This window comes from Pristiophorus japonicus, chromosome 15 (genome assembly GCF_044704955.1).
Source record: "Pristiophorus japonicus isolate sPriJap1 chromosome 15, sPriJap1.hap1, whole genome shotgun sequence".
Lineage (NCBI taxonomy): Eukaryota > Metazoa > Chordata > Chondrichthyes > Pristiophoridae > Pristiophorus > Pristiophorus japonicus.
In genome coordinates this window covers 81,243,457-81,258,712 of record NC_091991.1, presented here as the reverse complement: position 1 = coordinate 81,258,712, position 15,256 = coordinate 81,243,457, and the positions used below count along the sequence as shown (strand labels likewise).

The following is a 15,256-nucleotide window of genomic DNA, read 5'->3' as shown; positions in this document are numbered from 1 at the left end:
TGAGCTAAATGGCTTCCTTCATCTGAATCTTGGGAGTTGGCAACTTTTGTTCCACAGACCGAAGGTTTGTTACTTCAGGCTCTGGCTTGAAGTAAATGGGTGCCTGATAGCAGTTATACACGTCATAAAGTAAATGGCCTTGTCAGCTGTATGACAATCTGCAGTATCAAAATCAGGACATATTGAACAAGTATCTGACCTGCCTCGTAATAGTAACAGAGCTTTAATCTGAATCATTTAGATACAGCAAAGACCTGATTAAACAAAATCAATGTCATTTGGATTCTGCATTGTTTCAGCTGATGTAGATTAGTGTTGTGATACTGATTACATGAGACAGTTGCATCCTTAATCGGAATTACCCTTGCTTGCCAGGTAGACATTACTGATGATATTTCTGACTCTGTGACCCAGAGGTCCAACATTTGATATCCTATTCAGACGTCAGTTAAAATGATTGTAATCTCTCTTGCATCTCTATTCTGGAAGTTGCTAACGGTGGTATCCTATACTTTCTAGTTTCTGTACCAATGGATTGTATCAACCCTCTCCATTCATGTCATCCATTCCATCATGTTGTTCTTTGCCTGCCTCTGAACATAAGAACATAAGAAATAGGAGCAGGAGTAGGCCATTAGGCCCCTCGAGCCTGCTCCGCCATTTAATAAGATCATGGCTGATCTGATCATGGACTCAGCTCCACTTCCCTGCCCGCTCCCAATAACCCTTTACTCCCTTATCATTCAAAAATCTGTCTATCTCCACCTTAAATATATTCAATGACCCAGCCTCCTCAGCTTTCTGGGGCAGAGAATTCCATAGATTTACAACTCTCAGAGAAGAAATTCCTCCTCATCTCAGTTTTAAATGGGCGGCCCCTTATTCTAAGACTATGTTCCCTAGTTCTAGTTTCACTTTGAGTGGAAATATCCTCTCTGCATCCACCTTGTCGAGGCCCCTCATTATTTTATATGTTTCGATAAGATCACTTCTCATTTTTTTGAACTCCAATGAATATAGGCCCAACCTACCTTCATAAATCAACCTCCTCATCTCTGGAATCAACCCAGTGAACCTTCTCTGAACAGCCTCCAATGCAAGTATATTCTTCCTTAAATACGGAAACCAAAACTGTACGCAGTACTCCAGGTGTGGCCTCACCAATACCCTGTACAGTTGTAGCAGGACTTCTCTGCTTTTATACTCTATCCCCCTTGCAATAAAGGCCAACATTCCATTTGCCTTCCTGATAACTTGCTGTACCTGCATACTAACTTTTTGTGTTTCATGCACAAGGACCCCCAGCTCCCTCTGTACTGTAGCATTTTGCAATTTTTCTCCATTTAAATTATAATTTGCTTTTCTATTCTTTTTGCCAAAGTGGATAACCTCACATTTTCCCACATTATACTGCATCTGCCAACTTTTAGCCCACTCACTTAGCCTGTCTATATCCCTTTGCAGATATTTTGTGTCCTCACAATTTGCTTTCCCATCCATCTTTGTATCATCAGCAAACTTGGCTACATTACACTCGGTCCCTTCATCCAAGTCATTAATATAGATTGTAAATAGTTGAGGCCCCGATCCCTGCGGCACCCACTAGTTATTGTTTGCCAACCGGAAAATGATCTATTTATCCCGACTCTCTGTTTTCTGTTAATTAGCCAATTCTCTATCCAAGCTAATATATTACTCCCAACCCTGTGAACTTCTTTCTTGTACAGTAACCTTTTATGTGGCACCTTATTAAATGCCTTCTGGAAATCCAAATACACCACATCCACTGGTTCCCCCTTATACACCCTGCACGTTACATCCTCAAAGAACTCCAACAAATTTGTCAAACGTGATTTCCCTTTCATAAAACCATGCTGACTCTGCTTGATTGAACAATGCTTTTCCAATTGTCCTGCTACTGCTTCCTTAATAATGGACAGCGTGGAGGCCCCGCCCTGCAAGAGACCATCAGCGGCAGGTCGGGGCCATAAAAGGAGCGTCGAGCGGCGGCCGTGGGCAGCTTGGAGGCAGGCCACTACAAGGTACAGTGCGAGCTGGTGCAGGAGGGCGATGGCAGCGAAGAGTGACGTCAGCAAGGTCCAGGTCGGTGATTGGAGTGTGGGCAGATACAGCAGGAGTGATGAGATCGGGGCGAAGGAGCGGTGAAAGATTGTGGAGGGATATGATTGGGACCCAGTGGAGGCATGAGTTCGGAGCCCAGGGGCAGCACGGGCCAGCCCACACTGCGATGTGTGTGTGCACTAGGTCCGAGCAGCAGAGCTGGTCTCCAGATGTCTTGGAAAATACTTGCCACTGGACCAAAACCTAGCTCTGTCAAGCCCGTGTGGTGGCTGGTGTGCAACAGCCACCTCATGTTAAAAAAATCCACGCACAGGCATCTTCCATCCTTGAGGATGTAGTTCGGGTTCTTCATTCGAAATACCTGTGAACTCATCCTTTTTATTGGTGTGGAAGCAAGTCATCCTCGTTTCGAGGGACCGCCTATGAATAATGGACACCAGCATTATTCCAACCACAGACATTGGGTTAACTGGTTTTTAGTTTCCTGCTTTCTGTCTGCCTCCTTTTTTAAACAGGGGCTTTAGATTTGCTATTTTCCAACCCACTGGGACCTCCTCAGAATCCAGGGAATTTTGGTAGATTACAACCAATGCATCCACGATCTCTGCAGTCACTTCTTTTAAGACCCTAGGATGCAAGCCATCAGGTCCAGGGGACTTGTCCACCTTTAGATCCATTACTTTGCCGTGATAGTGATTGTTTTAAGTTCCTCTCTCCCTATAGCCCCTTGATTATCCACTATTGGGATGTTTTTATTGTGCCATGAAGACCGATATAAAATATTTGTTCAAAGTCTCTGCCATTTCCCTGATCCCCATTATTAATTCACTGGTATCATCCTCTAAGGGACCTGCATTTACTTTAGCCACTCTTTTCCTTTTTATATACCTACAGAAACTCTTACTATCTGTTTTTATATTTCGTGCTAGTTTACTTTCATAATCTATCTTCCCTTTCCTTATTATTTTTTTAGTCGTTCTTCATTGGCTTTTAAAATTTTCCCAATCTTCTGGCCTCTCTAGTTTTGTTCACTTTGTATGCCCTTGTTTTGAATTTGATGTGGTACCATAAATTAATTCTAGATACTTCCAATTCTAACAATTTAATCTCTTAATTTTGCTCATTTTAACAGCATCCTTGATTGTTTCTGTCCTTTTTGGATATTTTCGAATGCTTTCAAGGTTATTTTTCTTCTTCTTTTGATCCATAAAATATTTCTATAATTCCACAAAAATGGCAAAGTGTGAGCAACAAAGCTGGAGAGCGCAGCAGGACATGTGGGCAGATAGGTGGCGCGTGCAGTTTATTGCAGCTTTGAAGAAAGGCTGAGTTTTATTTTATTGGATAGGCAAGGTTGGGGGTGGGGCAGAGGAGATTCCACTAATAGTGTTCAAAACTGTGCATGTTCTTGAGAAGGTCAAAGCTTATTATATCAGAAGCCGGTGAATCAGTAACAAGGAGGCTTGTCTCAGAATTATCACAAGAAGTATGAAGGAGGAAGTTCGACTTTTCTTTTCACACACAGGGTTTTTAAAACATGAAATGCTTTCATACAAGAGGCTTTTGAGACATAGACCTTAACATCATTTAAGAGGAAATTGAATATGCATTTGAAAAGTTGCATAAAAAGGGTATGTGGGACTCAGATAGATAGCTCAATTTGAAGAGCTAACATCAGCACCACCCTGACAGTACATAAGAAATAGGCCCTTCGAACCTGCTCCGCATCTAATGAGATCATGGCTGATCTCAACCCCAACTCCACTTTCCTGCACTATCCCCATATCCCTTGATTCCCTTAATATCCAAAAATCTACCGATCTCTATCTTGAAAATACTCATCGACTGAGCCTCCACACCCTTTTGGGATAGACAATTCCAAAGAATCTCTGAGTGAAGAAATCTCTCCTCATCTCGACCCCTTATTCTGAGACTGTGACCCCTGGTTCCAGACTCCACAGAGGAAACATCCTCCCTGCATCTACCCTGTCAAGCCCTGTAAGAACTGTGTATGTTTCAATGAGGTTATCTCTCATTCTTCTAAATGCTACTGAATGGCTTCCTTCAGTATTGTAGATTCTATGATTCTATAATGGGACCAATCCGCTACAGAACTATTGAATGGTCTCAGTAGTTCCAGGGATTTTGAGCTGTATTTTCGGCTATGATGATTTCGGGGCGGTAAAGTTTGCGCCCGGAAACAGTTTGCGCCTCAGTCATCAAAATTGGGCAGCTGGGCCCCAAGTCTGGGGTGCAGCGCTAAGGGAGTTGTTGTACACCTCTCTTAGGGCGCTAGCATGGGAAACTCCCGAGCTAAAAAGCCAGGCCGAGAGCGCTCCCAGAGACACCTGGCGAGGGAAAAAAAAACTTCACAAAAACATTCCCATTACATAGCCCACGCCACCACAACATAAATCGCAAAACAAATTAAAAGGAAAAACAATCACATTTGCCTTAGGACTCCATTACTTACTTCTCTGCAGTCGGTATAAGTTTCTCGCCCAATTTCCCAGGTGTTCTCTGCAGGGTGCACTGCGGGGCGTATGGGTCGGGCTGGAGTCACAAACTGCGCCAGTGTCGCAACCAGGGCCGTTGCACACCGACGCAGCTCTTCTGCGTGGTGCTGCTCCGCGCCGCCGCTAAACCGGCTCTGAAAACCCCCGCGGGGCACCGGGGGCTGATCACCCGCCCAGAAGATCTCACCGCTGCCATTGCCACCCCTCTGGGGCGAAAAATGGAGTGCAAAGGACCAGAAAATCTGCCGCTTCATTTCTTTATATGAGAGGAATGGAAACCAACTTCCCTGATCGCCTTGTGCAGCAGTGAAGGTCCCAGTATGTGTTGAATTAGCTGGATTCAGCCAGGGCAGCTTTTGATCTTTAGTGCCTGAGGACTCGAAAGGGCAACAATCCTTCAAGGGGAGATACCTGTCGGATAAGGATAGGATTGGGCTTGGCTCCGATCAAATTGCCTGTCAGTACTCAAAGCTTCATTTTAGACATGAAGTACCAGAGGCTGTTAGTGGATGAGGGGAACATTGGTGGGACCACATGGTGGGGAAAAAGAACGGAAACATTGGTGTAATGGTACAATTTTCTGAAGAGTGCTAAAGCTAGATTGATTTGCAATTACAGATGGAACAATTTCTCCCCAAGTGCTCTCTCTTGATTGCACTTGCTCATAAAAAGATGCATTAATTATGCCAAACTTGACTTGGAATTAGCTGGGATTAAAATTGCAATTTCTTCAGGAATAGATTAGAATAGATTTTCTTTAAACCTTTATCCATGGTGAGGTAGCTCATCCGCCCACATCTTTCGGCATGTCATGGGGATGTTCCCTCCATGCCTGATTATCACGGATTGTTGGAGGTTAGTTCCTCAGAGGAATCATCCTCATAATTTAAATTCCTGATTCCCGGAATCATTATTGTGGGCCTCTCTGTCCTCTCAATGACAGTAATATGCTTCCTCCTCTTCTTGGGTGTCCAGAACTGCAAAGTGTATCAGATGGAGTATGATCGATGAATCGTACAGCAACAGTTCAACCTCTTCAGATTTGTGCTTCTCCTTCTCTTGCAACCAAGTACTTTATTTGCCCAGTTTACTGCAGTTAAGTATTGCGGTGACATTTCATAGCTTTTTTCCACCACAGTCCTTTTCCTGATTGGCATCTGTACAACTGGACCTCCTTTACTTCCTCCTTCGATTGCCATTTCTTTTACACTTATGCACATCATAGCTGCCACCTCTTGGCTCAAATACGCAACAGAGCTACAATCTGTTTACGTTGCTCCTCACCATTTGCCTTGTCTCCCATTTTGGTCTCAAGTGTCTAGCAGTTATTTTAGCAAAGATGTCAACCCTCTGACACAGATTGTCCATTTTGTACTAACTCGTATCCTCTGTGTCAGAAGATGACATTTGTAGCCCTTGGGCTAGCTTCTATCCGGATGAGCCCAAGCCTGCTAAGAGATAAATAGGTAATGTTTTAAAAATATTCTTAAAGGTTGTGTGGGAGGCTCTATGAAGAGCGCAGTAAGTGTATTCTGCAGCATCTGGTAGTTAAGCTTGGTTTTCTGGCCTCTGGGACATTTGGAGGGCAAATGACTATCCATCACGTTATTAATTATATTACAAATGTCGGGCACAGTGCAGATCACAGACACTGAGGTTATTTCAGGAGGCAAGAACTGCACATTAATCAAGGCAAGTTGATCTACCACTAAACAGATAAAGTGCCCATAATGATATGCCTCCTGATAGATGCAGTGATTCACCAGGGACTTGCTATTGGTGAAGCTGATTACATTTAATGTGTGAAATTGTTTGGGAACTGGGCAGCACTGTGTGTGGGATCACTGACCTTGTATCTAGGGGCCTAGATTTTAATTATGGCCCGATTGATGGGCTGAAAATCTGCTGTCAGGCATTTAAATGGAATGAATGTGGACATCCTCCAGCAAGTTTGCTGTTGTTGCGAGTCCACACCGCAAACCCATCTGTTATTCAGCACAAAATTGGCAAGCAACCTCAGAGACAAGGCAAGGATAAACCCTGGTGCAAAACAGAAATGTCCCATTGAGGCATATTGCTGTGGAGAACGATAGAGAGGACTTTGCTCAATGGTTGGTCCCTCTTGTGGCCAATTGTGCAAAATGCTGAAAATTGTTCCCGTCCACACTGCTGACACCGTAGAACACTGATGAATGGTAAAAAGAATGATCCCATTAATGGCTGATATTCATAGACTAAGCTGGATTGATGGCAGGGCCAGTCCAATTGGTTGCAGTGATAGGGACAGGAAAAGTCCCTCATTGCTCCTGATTGCCATTGCGTGACTCTGAGCCGGAATTGCGCCTGTGCCGTGATGTCTCCTGTTGCCGAATAGTTTTATGTTGCTAGGTTCACAGGAGAATATGATGGAGGGATGCAAGACGCCAATCCTTACCTGTGGTACTGGACCCTTGAAGAGGCAGCTGGTATCTTTAGGACCAGAAAAAAGGAGAATATTTTGTCTTAAGTGGAAGCTTGTATTTGAAAGTTACACTGCTTAAACTCTTTCAAACAGAAGAGTTGGAAAAGTTTTGAAAATTCAGTTCATGATTCACAATTATTTTCTACCTCTTGAATTTGAATTATTCATAAATTTGAATTAAGTCATGTAAATAACAACATAATATCCTTTAGGGAAGGAAACCTGCCGCCCTTTCCCAGTCTGGTCTGTACGTTGTGCAAATCGCTGCCGTGTTTCCCACAGTACAACAGTGACTACACTCCAAAAGTACTTCATTGGCTGTAAAGCACTTTGAGACGTCCGGTGGTCATGAAAGGTGCTATATAAATGCAAGTCTTTCTTTCTTTTTCTTTGTTTTACGTGACATCAGTCCCATACTTATGTGGTTGACTCTTAACTGTCCTCTGAAAAGGCCCAGCAAGCCACTCAGTTCTATCAAAACCGCTACTAGCTGTTCAAGAAGGTGGCCCACCACCATCTTCGCAGGTAACTAGGGATGGGCAATAAATGCCGGCGAAGCCCACACGCCGAGAATAGATTTGAACAAACTAATGGGAAGTCAGTGCTAAAATAAAAATTGAACGATCAGATAGTTTGAATTATCGACTGTTAATTAAAGGAGTAGCTCGCAATGAGCAGTTAATTTTGAGATGTTTGCCAACGCATGCGGCTTTTGTCCTGAAGCAACAAGGGACACTGCACACGTCAGCATATCATTCATCAACCATTGCAGCAAGGATGCATTCCTTTGCTCAAGCCAATAAAAAGACTTGTCACTTTGTAATCCTGAGGTGGATCCACATTGGAAGATATTGACTGTAATGATGAATAATGGATGTACTGCATCATGAGGATTATAACTGCTGGAGAATAGAGCAGGAGGAAATGCTCTGAAAATTTCATTTTCCAGCTTCGCAGAAGTGTCAAATGGCTGCCTTTGCATAGCGAATCACAGTTGCAATATAGGCAAGATTTCTTTTTGTCTATTCATTGGAATCGAATTGTAAAAATTCAGCAGAGTTCCCAATGGAGTCTTCAAAATTTGCTGAAGGAGGTGATATTGGTGTCTGTACCTTTTTATTTAAAAAAAATGACCCTGAAATGATCTTGTGTGCATATTATCTTAACACATTCAAATGAAGTCGCTTTATTCCCCGAGTTTGGCAGGTTAACACCTCTTTTTAAATAATGGACGAAAGAATTCCATGGAAAGACGGAAAGTATTTGTATAGTAATCTTCACACACCATCATTTCGAGCCTCGTGCTACTTTTCGTTGATGCAGATACTGTTACCGCTCTTCTCGATTAAAGGCCCTACCTCGTCCTTCAGTACACGCACATGAATTAGAAAATGAAACAAGACCTCACTGGTTCTGTCATTGCCTTTACGCTTTGTGTTTCACTAGCTCGTGTTAAACTGCCATCGAACTATCAGCGCTCCTAATTAATTTGATGTAAATTTTATGCAAGTGTAGTTAAATTGGCATGACTTGTTGCATGTTGGGGAATGAGTGTTCAAGGCATTTATCAAAATGCTTGACAGATTTGAGCAATCTTCTGTTTTCAAGAAATTGTTGTCAAAAATTGAGTTAATGATGGGAATTACACAGAACAAAGAAAGTACATTCACATTTCTATTTTATGCAGCTATTGTATATGTAGATATGCATTCACCAATACATAGTTTGAGACCATTATATGTTACCGTGTGCATTCATGCACATATTTTATGAAAGTGTACATTCCTACACCTATTTATGACGCTCTTGTCCCTTTTGATTGCGCATTGTTGGTGGGAGAAACACATTGGCACATCCAGGTTTCTATGCCATACTGCGATTGCACTGCGTGTAATGGTTAGCTTTGATTTTGTTCCATGACCTGTATTTCACAGATGAACAGATGCCGTGACTTGGGCATGAAATGAGACGTGAATGTTGAGTGCATTGAAGACCTGTAACTTTAAGTGCAGGACTATTATACAGCAGTCCAGGCTCGTTTCAACTGATGATGACTCTCTGTTTAGAATCTACTAAACAACTAGAAATCTAAAACCAAAAGCTGAAGATTATGTGTTGCATCATTTTAATCAACCTACTTTCAACACGTAATCCTATTTTCGGATTCTCTGATTTCCCTGATTATACTTGCAAATCTTGCCTATTTGTGGCTGTGGCTCCAAGTATTGACCTCTGAAATTTAAGCCAGAGCTTTAGCAAAAATCACAGTTCCGGCAGATACTATATTACATTTGCAAATCAACTTAGTCATGGTTATTTAGTTCCTCCATTTCCCGTAACTACCTCGCCCCAAAGAATGGGCCTTCACAAAGCTTGTCTGGATCCAGCTTTTCTAGGCCAGTTTGGTCCAGCTCGATAAGGTGCTGTTGCTATCTGTACTGCTTTCAGTTATGAGCTGCTGCGGACCTGTGTACAAACAGACTCTGCTCCTGGCGGATGGGCGGTTGGCCTTGCTGTGGTCCCGCAGTTAAGTCTTCAGTTTGGATCCACTGATAAGCAAAGGCGGCCCATCGCAACGTTTGGTATAAGGACTTATTCTGAGCTTCCATCTGGGAGCGGTATTAGTGGGAGCATGAGGTAGGAAACTACACGTGGGCCCCCGCGGTCCTCTTCCCATTTAAATGAATGGACAGAAAATCATGGACTCGTGACACGCTCCCGACTGGGGCCAAGGACCCATCTCTGTAGTATCAGGTGGTTCAGAAACACATTGAGGTAACTATCTTATATTTGGAACAGAAGAGTCTATGGGGCTGGATTTTCGGTTTTGCTGATTTTGGGGCGGTAATGGCGGCGGGGCAGTAAAGTTTGCGCCCGGGAACAGTTTGTGCTGCTCTGCGCCGCCACAAACCTGGCCCCAAAACCCCCCGCGGGGTGCTGGAGGCTGTCCGCCTGCCCAGAAGACCTCACCACCGCCATTGCCACCGCTCCTGTGCAAAGGATCAGAAAATCCGCCCCATAGTGCTGCTCTTGCCCTTTTACTTGTATTGGGTGTTGATTGAGCTGGATTCCACTGATGAATGTGGAGATCCAATTGCTAATGAGTGCAAATATATGGTCATGTACAGTATGTGCATGGGACCAGCACCCTGTACATACCGTAGAGGAATTAGCAACCTTAACCTGACAGCACATTCATAGACCCACATTTCCATGGCGCTGTGACACTCTCGGTTTCAGGTAAGTGGGGTTCCTATAATATGGAGTGCTGATAGGTCTCGGTTTTCATTCTTTCTGTCAGATGCACTCCCGTGATGCAGAAGAACATAAACTCATGCCCCCATTCTCCACTTTCAATGGGAGTTGTTCTGTTTAAGAGCTGGGATTGGTGGTGCTGAATTCATACTTTGATACACCACAGATCTGCTTGTGTTGTAATTGGCACCAGGACCTTATTAGGTTGCGGGGGCATTACCCAGTTTCAGCTGGCCTTTGGGTTACAGAAATGCTCCCCAGGCAGCCTGAGCAAGTTGGCTTTTTATTTCTGAAGCCCGAGTGTTGACAACAAGACACTTTCCCCCCCTCCCGCCCACCTCCCCTTACTCCCCCCACTCCCTTGCTCCTTACTCCCCCACTCCCCCCCCATTCCCTCGATCCTTACTCCCCCACCCATCTCCTTTTACTTCCCACCTCCCTTTACACCTCCCACTCCCTCAATCCTTACGCCCCCGCCCACCTCCCCTTACTCCCCCCACTCCCTTGCTCCTTACTCCCCCACTCCCCCCATTCCCTCGATCCTTACTCCCCCCACTCTCTCGATCCTTACTCCCCCACGCACCTCCCCTTACTCCTTCCCTCCCCCATTTCTCCTAACTGCCTCCCATTACTATAACTCTTACTCCCCCTTACTCCCTCCCCCCACCTCCCCTTACTCCATCCCCCCACTTCCCCACCACTCACCTCCCTTTCTCCCCCATCCTTACTCCTTCCCACTCACTTATAGGCAGTACTTTCAGCTACATCGAATCCAGCTCGCAGTCCGACAGGGTGATTGAAAACGGTTCTCGGCACGAATGGTCTAATAAATCTAACTGTGCTCGTGCGTATCTGGTTGTTTATCTGTGGTTCTGTCACTGGGAGTCAGTCCTGTAATAGAACCCGGCTATTAGAGGAGTCCGGAAGAAACAGAACTCGAAACATCAGTTTGGTTTCATTCTACATTTGACCTCGTAATGCATGTCTTGTTACCAGTCAATCCAAGCAAATAGTCTCCAGGAAGCTTATTTGTGTGCTCAAATCGCTATCAAGTAACACCAGGAATCGAATGCAAAACATCATTTGGAAACGCAGGGCATCGTGCTTTTCCATTTAAGGAGCAATATTGCTCTTTGGGGAGGTATTGAGGGAGCTTAGGTCTGGTAACAGCTTCCCTCGCTCATCTCTCTGCTGTAGAGCAACCATTTTGTCCCCCACTGAAGTAGATGCCTCAGTAAGGGGAATACGCACGCATTGTTATCTCTCTATTTACTGACACTGCAGCATAATGTAATTTGTAATGCTGGATATGATCAGTGACAGAATGGGGTCACAGTATCATCATTTACTAAGGTTGCTACCCCTAACAAGTTTTGAGTGAACTGACTGGGAATTTCTAAAATGCAAACTGGATGCCAAAGGGCAGACGCTCCAATCAGCAGTGGCCCAATTTTCAGGGGTGTAAGATGGGCTACGGATCATAAAATGGCTGTCCACATCGTTACACTTACCCCAGTCAATGAGCTCGAGAAGCACCTGCTGTCTGTGGTGACGATACATGTGAAGGAGGCCAAAAGACTGTCAGGACTTTGTGGTATTTTGCAGATCTTGCGCTGTTTACATGACCGACCGTGTAAAATCCTCCTAACTTGGAAATGTGACCCCTTCATGAGCAGCCTTGTCTACAGCTTCCCCATGCCCCCCACAAGTCTGCTTTCAGCTGCAGTTCCTTACAGCCTCCATGCTACTCTGGAATGTTCTGATTGCGGCCCCTGATGAAACAATGCAGCGGCAGAATGCCATGTTGCACCCGCCAATGGGTGAGCTCACAGCCATTTGTCACATGTGCCTCTCCCACAGGATTTAAATTGGGCCAATCCCAGAAATACGGGTGGTGCTGTGCGCTGTATGTTCAGATGGACACAATCATCACACTGTCCCAATTCTGGTCTCGCTTCCAATTGGAAAGATCTGTGCCCACCCACATTTACTTGTCAGTTTGGCTCAGTTAGTAGTACGCTTGAATCTGAATGACCAATTCAGTATTCCTACCTTAAAGTGCCATGATCATATTGAATGGTGGTGCAGGCTCGAAGGGCCGAATGGCCTACTCCTGCACCTATTTTCTATGTTTCTATGAAAAGCATTTATCCTGCTCAAAACATATAACCATGGAGGCAGCCTAACTAGAACAAACCCAGGCCTATCTGAATCAAAGCTCCAGTAGATATGATTGGAATCAGGAACAGTGAGAATTAATACCTTCATCTGAATCGTAGTAATAGTATGGTTAAATTCAATCAACACATGCACTGAGAATTTAACCTCAAACCTGGGCAATGGGTTGCTTTATGAAGCAGTTAATATTTGTGCGGATTACCCATTTTAGAACTTCCTCGTGTAAGCTGCAGGCATTTAATTTTGTCGGAAAATGTCATTTTTATGTTTGAAAAGGCTGCACTGCTTTACAGAGGCTTAAAGATGGATTGAAGATGTGATTACAGTCAGAACATCTCTTGGAATTCGGCTCATTTAGAGACAATCCCATGGCAGGTTTGTACAGGATGGCAAATCCAATCTCCTCCTGTGTTAATGTGTAGCGTTTTTAAATTGAAGGAGTGCTCAAGACAATTTGCACTCTCAGACCAAGAATAAAATAGGTCCCCATTGTCTGTAACCTGAATTGCAGTGCTGGGATAAATTAGGGGGCTTTATGTACTCGTGCCATTAGTTAAACAGTAACTTGTGGTAAACACATAATAGGAATATCACTTTCACCCTTTACTGCACAATGTGATGCAGTTCATTGAAACTTACAGCACAGAAGGAGGCCATTCGGCCCGTCGAGCCTGTGCCGGCTCTATGAAAGAACAGTCATGCTTTGTCCTACATCTCCATTTTTTGGCCATAACCCTGTAAGTTCCTCATCATCAAGTACTTGTGCAACTCTTTTTGAAATTATTTATGGAATCAGCTTCCAGCACCTTTTCAGGCAGAGTTCCAGATCCCAACAACTCTGAGTGAAAATAATTCTCCTCATCTCCCCCTCTACCTTTTGCCAATGGTTTTGAATCTCTGATCTCTAGTTATTAACCCACTTGCAAGAGAGAATAATTTTTCTCTCTCGACTCTATCGAAACCTCTCATCATCTTGAAAATCTCTATTAGGTCACCTCTTAACCTATTCTGTTCCAAGGAGAACAATCCTTGCTTTTCCAACCTAAGTTGACTGCAGATGTGCCATTTTCCCCTTGTTACCTGTACTCACAGCAATGTTCCCCTAAATTTCTTTGGGTGCGTGGCCCCTTTAATGGTCTGCACGGTCCATCCATAGTTTCGCGCAGTCGCAGAATTTAACGTTGGGAAAGCCAGTCTCGGGCTGTGCGGGACCAGCAAATAACCAGGCGGATGTGCAGCTTAGAGGGAACGTTGCTTGTAAGGAATGATAAACAGTTGATCCTCCAGGGAGGTTGGCATTGTGAATCCACAAAATGGTGGGTCCTACGAATTTAACATAATCAGCAGTTCTCTTATTCCAGCATACTAAATGCAGGGAGCTGGTCAGTGACAGCACTTCACTAAAGCTGTTGAATCTCTATTTCATATCAGAGCCCAGAACAGCAGGAAAAGTGCATGATATTTACTCTCCAAGAGAGGAGCAATGTTTTTTACGTAAAGAAAGACTTGCATTTATATAGCGTCTTTCATAACCTTAGAATGTCCCAAAGCGCTTTACAGCCAATGAAGTACTTTTTGAAGTGTAGTCACTGTTGTAATGTAGCAAAGCGGCAGCCAATTTGCACATAGCAAGCTCCCACAAACAGCAATGTAATAATGATTTCATTATTAGTTTTTGTGATGTTGGTTGAGGGATAAATATTGGCAAAGACAGCAGGGAGAACTCCCCTGCTCTTCTTCGAAATAATGCCATGGGACCTTTTACATTCACTTGAGAGGGAAGACAGGGCCTCGGTTTAACATCTCATCTGAAAGACGGCACCTCCGACAGTGCAGCACTCCCTCAGTACTGCACTAAAGTTTCAGCCTGGATTTTGTGCTCAGGTCTCTGGAGTGGGACTTAAACCCACAACCTTCTGACATGGACCAGAGTTTTACCACTATATTTCAGCAGTGTCTTGACAGCAGAGCTATCCATTGCTCAGTGGTCTGATTTTGAATGAAGTCACCCTTGCCTGCACTATCACATCAGTAAATTCCTCAGCGAGGAGGGTGGGCTTCGATTTTTCTTTTCAGATTTTAACTCTTTGCTTTTCAATGAAAGCAACAGATTTGGTGAACACTTTAAAAAGGGTCTGAAACAGTAAAACGAAGAAGCACTGATGACCAGAAAGGTCAAAATATACGTTTTTACTGAAGTGAATTTTGTAAAGGCAAAACAAGTTGTTAAAAGTGATGATTAATTACAGTGCCAATTCATTGGACCCCTGTTCAGATTCCATCAACGAATGTCATTGCCGTGCCATGCTGGTGCACTAATCGCGGTCGTGGAGCAAACCAGTTTTTGCCAGGCGGAGCCCCGGGGGCAATTCCGCTCATGTGGCCGCCGTGCCCGTGTGCTAACTCTATTAGCGCCAGCTGGCAGCGTGATTTCGACCCCATATCTCTGCCAGTACTTTCTGAGGAAGTATTGCCTTGTCTGAGGTACTGTGCATGTGCTGAGATATCTTTGTTCAGTTGGATGTTAAAGATTCCATGGCACTTTTTTTTTGGGGGGTGGGTGGGTATGCAAGGAGTTTTCTCTGTGTCCTGGCCAACATCTACCCCCCTCAATCAACATCACTGCAGATTAATTTGATCATATCGCTCATCGTTATTTGCGGTTTGTTCCAATGCAAAATGGCAACCGTGTTCATCTTCATGGCATCGCTGCAATCCAAAAATACTTCACTGTGAAGACATTTGGTGAGCTATTCATTCATTT

At 44.1% G+C, this 15,256-nt stretch overlaps 1 protein-coding gene and 1 long non-coding RNA gene across 2 annotated transcripts in view; one reads left to right on the top strand and one right to left on the bottom strand.

Moving 5' to 3' along the window:
* LOC139280875 (uncharacterized) overlaps nt 1-4,653 on the bottom strand; it is a 137,430-nt gene extending 132,777 nt beyond the window's left edge. Inside the window, exon 1 of the long non-coding RNA XR_011596785.1 lies at nt 4,556-4,653. This is a non-coding gene — a long non-coding RNA (uncharacterized lncRNA). The remainder of the gene's footprint in view (nt 1-4,555) is intronic.
* cntn1b (contactin 1b) overlaps nt 1-15,256 on the top strand; it is a 1,027,096-nt gene that overhangs the window by 247,677 nt on the left and 764,163 nt on the right. The window lies entirely within an intron of this gene.